Source organism: Urocitellus parryii, chromosome 16 (assembly GCF_045843805.1).
Source record: "Urocitellus parryii isolate mUroPar1 chromosome 16, mUroPar1.hap1, whole genome shotgun sequence".
Taxonomy (NCBI): Eukaryota; Metazoa; Chordata; class Mammalia; order Rodentia; family Sciuridae; genus Urocitellus; species Urocitellus parryii.
Window position 1 is genome coordinate 2,289,275 of NC_135546.1, and position 7,548 is coordinate 2,296,822.

The window sequence follows — 7,548 nt, forward strand, 5'->3', positions numbered from 1 at the left end:
GATCCTCCTTTGTCAACCCCAGAGCCACTGGGTTGTTTTGCTCTTATTAGAACATTAGAGTTACGCATAATACTTGAGTCCATTTTGACAAAATCATACATGTGTGGAATTTGATGTACTCCATGTTGGCCCCTTTCCCTCCTTCCCCCACCCCACATTCTCCTTCCTATTCTACTGATCTTCCTTTCAGTCATTTATTTTAGCAGGTTGAGTTTTTAAATTTTTACTTTAGCATGATATCTGTCATTTTCTTTGTGAAAGGAAGTATTCTTTTTCAGACACTTCTACATTTGCAGTATCTTCTACATATTAAAATTGCTAACATACCACCTTGCTGCTTTCACCTGCATTGCCGAGTTCGTTTTTGTTTGGCACTCAATATGCTTGGCCACTGGGAATTTCTTCTAGGCTGTGAGGCTCTTGCTTTCTTTCTCCCACAAAAATATTGCGCTGAATTTTTCAACAATATTGGTCAACTTTTGCCTTATTAGTTTATAATGCTCCCCTGACCATGCCAATCTATGTGATATATTTTAATATTTGACTAAGTCAAGCTCCCTTATTATTTTTTTATTTTTCTAAAATATTATTAATATTATTCTGTTTTTTCCATATAAGTTATTTTGTTATATTCTAAAGACAGCACACAAAATCTTCACGTAAAATGTGTTATCTATTAATTTGGAAAACAATATTTACAACATTTTATCTCATTGTAATTTCAAGGTCATCTTCTTCATTTACTATCTTCTTATCTCAGTAAATGTTTCACTCTTCAAGTTCTATGTACTTCAATAACATCTTTGGTATTTTATAAAAGTTGATGTCACTGTGTTTGAAAGATATTTGCCCTCAGCTTTTCTTTTTATTTTTTTTAAATTTTAGTTATAGATGGACACAATACCTCTATTTTATTTTATTTTTTATCCTTTTTTGTGGTGCTGAGGATAGAATCCAGTGCCACACACATGCTAGCCAAGTACTCCATCACTGAGCTACAACTGTGGCCCCTGCCCTCGGCTTTTCTAGGTGGTGTTTGTTAACTTATCATTGTGATAAAACAGAAAAATAGCAAAATGATACTCTGATGTGTTAACTACCTAGGTGGCCACTCAGCTTTGCTCTTATTTCAAATAGTTTTTAGCCGACTCTATGTTCTGCAAAAATCCATTTTCTTCCTTTTGTCTACTGCCTACTTCGTTGAACTTCTGTTCTCATTCTACTGGCTGAGAAGCCAGACAGTGTTGATCATCATGATAAATGCAGCATTCTTTTTCTGAATTTAATTTTAATTCACATTTCTGTGTGTAGATGTTAGGAATTATCTTGGATATTGGTTTAGATAGAAACATGTTAATACATTAATTTTCTCATTCACAGTTTTCTAAGACCGTCTTTTTCCAGGGATGTATGTGCAACTCCATCAAAACAAAATTATTTCCTTTTATGGCTGATTTTCTTGGAAAAATATAACCACACATTTGGTAAACCCTTATTTATTATGTTAATGAAACAATACAAAGTCTCACTTGGGGATCTTCTTAGCAGGTGTCAGCAAACTTTTTCTGTAGTTGCCAGAAAATAAATACTTTAGGCCAAGAGGCAATGACCTGGCCCTTTTGAATGACCATGTTCATAGAAATTTTTCATATTCTTTATTAAAGTCGTGTAAATTGCTATAACATAAATTTTTTAAAAGATTTTAATATAGTGAATATTAGAACATTGAAATCCAGCACAATAATCACCAATGATTCACATAAGTTCCATGAGATTCAAATGATAATGGAAGGGGTTGAGTTCTTCACTATGGGAGGAATGTACATATAACCTACAATCTTCCAGCATTCCCTGTTTCAAACTGCAGTCCCTAATGAAATATTAAAATTTGGGAGAACATGCATTATTTCAAGAGATTTTATTAGTTCTTTTGTGCTGTACCACTCCAAATTTAGATCCCTGAAGTTCCTATACAGTTAGATCACACAATATTCAATATGAAAACTGTGTTTGCTTTGACACAAACACTAAGGCTAGGGGGAGAGAACGCTGTGTACAAGATGCCATCCTGCTTCCACCCAGTAGCAACTGCATGTCATCTTCCCGAAACTCAGTGGGGCTGTCTTATGAACCACAAGCCTGGACCACTGTAAAGTTCAATAAGTTTACTGGAACCAATGTAAAATTCCATGGAATTGCCTAAAATTGCAAAGGAGAAGGTGTCTCAAGGAATGGAAAGCTCCTAGCAATTAAATTCTTACAAAAACCTCAAGTAGAAGCAATGGGTCTGTGCAGAGTAAGCTGCAATGAGTTAGTGACTGAAGCAGAACAGAAGAGGGCTGGGACACATGCTGAGAGGGGACTTGAGAGTAGCATGTGAAAGGCCAGAGTCTAAAACTCCTGCCTGGTTCAGAACATTCTAAAATAATTTTTAAAGAGAAGCACTTGTGAAACATTCAGAGGAACCACGAGAAGAGCTGAAGCTGAGGTTGCAGCCAACTCTGGAGGAAGAAAGCAACCCTACTGAGGCCAGATCACCAGCCACCTCCTCTACCAGTAGTTTTAAACCCAGAGAGAAGGCTGAGTGAGCACAAAGCCCCAGGGCCAACAGATGGACTGGGTGGAGCTCTGAAGGAAAATGTCCTAGAGCTCAAGTAGATGTGCACAGGTCCCACCTGCAGCTGTAGTGCAAGATCCCTTTCAGTCATCTACAAGGGATCTGGAAGGACGGGAGAAGGCCTGAAAAATGAGAACTGAATGAATATTGCTGCAATTTTCCAAAGTGTAGAAAAAGTCAGATTCCAGAGGAGACAGTAGTGAGGTTACATTGATATCCAGATAAACTGGAAGGTTGCTCTGTAAATGGTAGGTGGGAGTCTTGGAATGGGAATGTTTCAGAGACCATGGGATAGATTGTAATGGCAAGTCTTCTCAGCTGAATTCCAGACATTTAGCTGGTACAGGAGGAAAAGGTAATGCTTTAAAGAGTTTTGGATTGTTAGTTATGTTTTAGAATCTGATGACATTTGTGATGTTCTCGTGGGCCTCAGCAACAGGGCATGGGAGTGCACAGAGGAGAATGCTCACTTCTTAAATGGGAACTAAAGCATTTTGGTTCTCTGGCAGTACTAGGCAGGAGAGTACTCCACAGGAGGCCACTCACAGCACATCTCTGGCACATTGTGATTTGGAGCTTTCCAAGTGCCCGAGTGAAGACAGATGTCATGCATGCAGGTGATGGCCAGTTGGAAAGGACGGCTCGTTCTCTGACCAGTACCACCTACACCCAGGCTCCCCAGTGCTGAGCTTTACTGATTGCTAGTGTCTTGACCAGGCAAAGGACTTCTTACTGTCAGTTTCCTCGTCTGTAAGTAGGGATAATAAATTAACTCAAGCCAGGTGTGGTGGCTCACACCTGTAATCTCAGCAACTCAGGAGGATCACAAATTCAAGGCCATCCTCAGCAACTTAGTGTGGTCCTAACAAACTTAGGAAGACTCTGTCTCAAATAAAAAGGATGGAGGGTGTGGCTCAGTGGGTTTAATCCCTGGTACCAAAAACAAAAAAATAAATTAATTAACTTCTAAGGATATAGTTAATTATTAACAAATTATAGGGCTCAGGCCATATTAAATGTTCAACAAACAGAAGTTAATATGCTTGGATACAGGGCAGAATGCTAAGCTGACACTAACAAGATACACATATATGAACAAAAGGTAGAATTCTAGATCTTTATTTTTAAAGATTAATTATATATAGGATGAAAAAATTCCATGTGAAAAGAACGTGAGAGCTTTCTCTATTTACACATTCAGAACAGCCTACAGCATGACCATGAGAGTGGGCTGGCTGGGTTTTATTTTTGTCCCAAGCAAAAAGGGGAGGAGTGTTCCACTTCTCCTGCACTTGAAATAATATGTTGTGAGAACCATTTACATAAGGAAAAAGACTTTGAGAATATGAGTGAGTTTGTTTTGGGCCAGAAAAGGTAACTAAAATAATTAAACTTTGTCATTAGATAAGTAATTGAGTAAAACATGGCAGAGGTGTTTGAACTGGAGAAACAATAGCCAGGGAACAGGGACCATGAGGCCAGGCACAGGCAATGAACACTGCCCAGCCATATAGAGAAAATGTGGGTTCTCTGGGCACTGAGGGTCAAGGTGTCTAAGATGCCCTGTGTAAGAAAAGCAAAGTACAGGACAGTGGGAGTTCAATGAAGGGCTTTCTATACACAGAAAGAATAAGCATCTGTATTTGCTTGGAGATATACAAAATGAAAACTTGGGAAGAAACCAAGAATGTGATTTGACTATTGGGAGTGAGATCTGGGCAGAAGGAGCACAAGGACCAGGAAGAGACATCTTACTACACATACCTCTTGATAGGATTCCCCAGTGGTGGACCTGAAGTGGTGGCTTCATGTCAGCAGGCTATTGTGGATGATGCCAGGAAGAGGGGACGGGGGGAGAGGTGGTGTGCCGCTAAACAGGCTGTCCCTGTGGAGCAGCATCCTTCTGCCAACCTCTGGCACACAGGATGCCCTGCACAGCAGGGTCACCCTGCAGTGGGCGAGCACAGATCCCTGACTAACAGCTGGAAAGTGGGGATGCTGGAGCAGAGGCTCAGCTGCCCTTGGTCATAACCCTGGGGTGGCACACCCAGCATCTCTTTCCCCTCCTGATTCTGACATTTGCAACAAGTGAAGGTATTTAGTTCACAGAAAATTCCACAAGAAATTTATAAAGGAAAATAAAGTAACAATGTATCATAAATAGTAGCAGCACAGGCATCCCACAAAGATTTAGGTCTTCTCTGGTCAGTTGCAATTCACAAAGAAAAGTCACATGGTTCATTGTAAGATAGCAAATAGCAATTCCAGGGTGAAGAACTTTATCACAATTAAGTCTGCAGCCTTGTGAGGTCTTAATAATACTCAAGGGTGGGTTTTAAACATTCCTCAAGAATTAACTACAAGGTAGTAAACCAGGTGCACAATCCCCAAGAGGGGCCAAAAGAAGATGAGTTAGCTTGATGGTCAACAATAAAAAACAAAAAACGACACAGCCCCTTACATGAGGTTTTTTTCCTTCTTTTTTTTCTCCCATTTAATTCTCTCAGTATAACATTCTCATAAAGTGGTTAGTACATATTAGGAAACTAAGTCCTGGGGCAGTAACGCCTCAGCCAGTGGGTCAGCATCTGGATGGTTCACCAATCCCCTTGCCTGTGCACTGACCAGAAGCCTCTGCTCCACTCTCAGGGAGCTTGTTAGAAACACAGTATCCCAGCCCCTGCTGGGATTTGGTGGATCAGAATTGGCACTGAATAAGAACCCACTGTGATACTTGTAGGCACAGGAAGTCTGCAAATCCAGTTTATGATGTATACTATGCTGTTCAGCTTTCCGTCACTATAACAAATACCTGAGAAAATGAACTTATAAAGAGACAAGGTTTATTTTGCCTCATAGTTTTGGTGATTCTGGTTCATCATCAGTTGGAACGCTGTTTCTGAGCCTGTTGGGGGCAGCACATCCTGGCAGTAGCACACAACAGAGCAGAGCCATCCAGGCCAAGGAGCAAAGAGAAGTCAGGACTGCAGTCCCACTCTCCCTTTTGAGAGGTTCCCCCGTGACCTAAGCCCCTCCTTCTAGCTCCACCTCCTCCCAGTAGTGCCATCCTAAGGACCAAGTCTTCAATGCATAGACCTTTAGGGGTCATTTCAGATCCAACTATAGCATTTAGTTTCTACAACTGAACAGTATAATAATTGTTTTCTCCCTAATGGAAAAATATTGGGCCACATTCAACCTACATTTAATTTCCATTGAATTAAGCATTAAAATAAGTCTTCACAAGTACCCCCTGTGCATGGTGATCATGTGTGTCCTTAGAAGTCCTCTCTCCAGTGTACTAGACCTATGTATTGGGAGTGGAACAATCACCGGGAACTGAATGATGTTTGTTTCTTCAAGTTTGGGCACTGTGTTCAGCACTGGAGTGAGTATAATTACAATTACCAGGCTACCCTACTGCCAACCTGGTGACCTGCTCAGATGCTAGAGTTGGGTGATTTTCCTCTGTTCATTATGAACTTCACCCACAATTGTGAGTCACTCTATTATGAACTAAAACAATGGCACCTGCGAGCATGAATAATACATCACACTAACAATGCTTCAGGAACCATTACGGCATAGAATATTGTATCAATCCATAATTTGAAGATGGGGCTAAATGGATCTTTCATCTCAAAGAACTACTGTGATGTGTCAATTTACACCTGATGTTAATAAGAATATACTATCACTTGAAATCCATATTAAAATGTTTTATATAAGATGTACTTGCATTAATAGATATCTGTCATTTGTTACTAAATACAGCTGCTGAAAGGACCTCTTAAGTGCTCTCAAAACTTGTTTTTTAAGACCTTGACATTGGATTGAATAAAAAGTACTAAGGAGCCAATCCTTCATTGTGGAAATGGACGTAATGGATGACATAGTGTATGTTGCTTACTTCACTTTTGCCAGGTCACCTTGAAATTCCCATCCACACTTGACACCCCTCACATGGCACATGATAAACGAGCAAGTGTCTAAACATGGACATTAACTACTTCATGTTCACTAGACATTGTAACCATACATGAGGGTTCAGCTTTGGACACTGTTGCTCATGTTCCTGGGTAGAGCATCACAGTCTTTCCTCATGAACCCAGAAGAGGGGAGTCAAGTAAGGTAACTCAGTCTATTATGAGTCACTGCGGATTATAAATCCATGTAACATTGGCCATGAATTCCAAAGCACACAGTCATGTGGTGAGTCTGAATTGCCTCAGAGTGTGAAGTAGTGCTTTCTGAGGATTAAATTAATAAAATAAATTGAATAAATGTTCAATATATGTGAAATACAGCCCCCTCACCTAAGGGTAAATAAATAAATCCACTATTTACATTGTTCCCCTTTGACTTCATTTTCTCCATCATCTTCTTGCTGACACTAACTGTTGGTCCATTTGATGGAATCAATATTTTAAATATGAATCAAAATGCAAACTAGGAGGGGGCTTCAGCACACATAAGTTTGCAGTAATTTTTTTCTAATGGCTTAGAGTCATTTATCCTCCTCTGAAAGGTTTTATGATGGGTGAGAGAGGCAAAGTACTTCTCTTTTTTATTAAAGTTGATTTTTAAATTTTTAAAATTTATTTTTATGCAGTGCTGAGGATCAAACACAGTGCCTCACGTGTGTTAGCCAAGCCCTCTACCACTGAGCTACAACCACAACCCCAGAATTCATTTTCAATTGCCCTATATTAAAAGCAATTTAAATGCCCTATCAATAGGAAAAGAGTAAAGAAAATCATGTAGATCATATAATAAATCTCATATAACATATTGGAAGGCGTTTAGATCCCACAGGGAAATGCTGATGCTTTCTGCTGAGGCCTCGCTGGCTCCCCAGGTCTCTGGGCTCTCCTGCTCTCACTTTCTCAGCTGTCTCTTTCCACCCTCTCCTGCTCAGCACCCCCCCCCCC